The sequence below is a fragment of the Peromyscus leucopus genome, chromosome 2 (assembly GCF_004664715.2).
Source record: "Peromyscus leucopus breed LL Stock chromosome 2, UCI_PerLeu_2.1, whole genome shotgun sequence".
Lineage (NCBI taxonomy): Eukaryota > Metazoa > Chordata > Mammalia > Rodentia > Cricetidae > Peromyscus > Peromyscus leucopus.
In genome coordinates this window covers 97874179-97875893 of record NC_051064.1, presented here as the reverse complement: position 1 = coordinate 97875893, position 1715 = coordinate 97874179, and the positions used below count along the sequence as shown (strand labels likewise).

General features: G+C 40.2%; 1 pseudogene; it reads right to left on the bottom strand.

The window, feature by feature from the left end:
• Positions 1-728: 728 nt before the first annotated feature.
• Positions 729-1478, bottom strand: LOC114693794 (annotated as a pseudogene).
• Between the last annotated feature and the right edge of the window lie 237 nt (positions 1479-1715).

Here is a 1715-nt window from a genome sequence, read left to right as displayed (position 1 = left end):
TGGTATTCCTCACCAGAATACACTAATAAAATCTTCAGAAATACACTCATCTTTCCCACCACCTACTTTTTTGTTTGTTTATTTGTTGTTTTTTTAAAGTCAATTATTTTAATTCTCCACAATTTTAACAATGAATTATCAAAATAAGTAATCTAATACTACTCAGAGACAAAGACATTTAAATGAAAGTTTTAAAAATACATGTGTGTACAAACACACACAATATGATGTTGCCCAGAAACTCAAATTAATGAATAATTTCCTAGGTGACACGCCACAACTCTCCAGAAGTGCAAATAAACACCAGGAAGCCCAAAGCCAAGAGCCAATACAGCACATCAACATGCAGTCAGAATCTTATCAAAGTCACAGGCATCGGGATTCAGTGATGGAATTTACAGTTCAGTCTCTTCACAGGAGAAAACAATGCTTCAGGATGGATGCAGATCATGTTCCCTCCTGAGACACATACACATCACTGCTGCTGAGGCCACAATCTCTGATAATTTAGGAATCCAAATTTAGCTCCAGAGCATATATCTCCAGTAGGAATTTGAAGACAGACAGTATAAATGGAAGTTGAGTAGAAGCTCCCTGCAACGATCTTTTATTTTCCTTCAAGGCTACAGAAAATCTGAGCATAAGCAAGGAAATTAATTCTCATAATAAAACTATCCCTACAGATAGCCAAGGTGTCTGTCAGGTTCCACGTGGAGAGTATGCTGTGTCTATTCCAAGTATGTGCTTTGTGAGTCTGCGGGGTTAGGATCAATCCTTTCTGGAAATACTAGCTTCTCACAAACTGCCTCCTTGATTGGTAAATACTGTGATACTTTGTTAGGTTCCGTGAAGAGGAAAGGTGGAACATGCGTTAAATTAGCAATTTTGCTCTCTCATGACGTATATTCTCTTAACATGTAGGTCTTGTCAGCCTCGTGGTAAAGCCTTGTGTCATTCATTCTGATAAGCACCCCATGAATTCTCAAGAAAAACCGCAATAGCAGAAAAAAGCTGGAAGGCATTACTCTAATTTTCACACTTAGACTAGAAACTCCACGATCATGTAATCCATCTTCAAACAGGAGAACTTCTTCAAAAAATTTAATCTGTTCTCTGGCTTTCAATTTCTCTGTATCTATATGATCTGTTGTAGGTACAACCTTTAGCTTAAGAGATTCTCCAAGTAACATTCCTTTATAATCTGCTGTATAGGTCCAATCATTTGGTTTAATAACTTCTTTGGAGTGTTCACCCTCCGTCCTACTTTCCTGCCACTCCTCAGCACAGGCTACTTTAAGCATTCCTTGGTAGTTGTTTACACATTTGAGTGCATCTGTAGCATTGAACTCAATTCCAAAGCCAGAGCCATGCTGGATCCTTCGAACGTTGTCTCCAGACGTCATTTCAGGGAGGGATGGCATATGCAATTCTTCAGCTAACGTCTCCACATCCGCAGACTTCATGATGTGGGTCTTGGACACCGTCAGCTTCCAGGGCCCTAAGGAAAAGTCCTGGTGCCTGCTCTGGAAGCCGCGGAACATGATGGCAGAGATGGAGCCTCAGGGCCACTCAGAGCAAGTGGCGGTGGCAGCGGTCACAGTGCGGCAAAGACACTTTTTAAAAAAATCATTTAATCATTTTCATTTTAGAGATGAAGAAACAGAAGCATGTAGAGACTGAGCAGCTTTCCTGATGTAACACAAACATGGGTAATG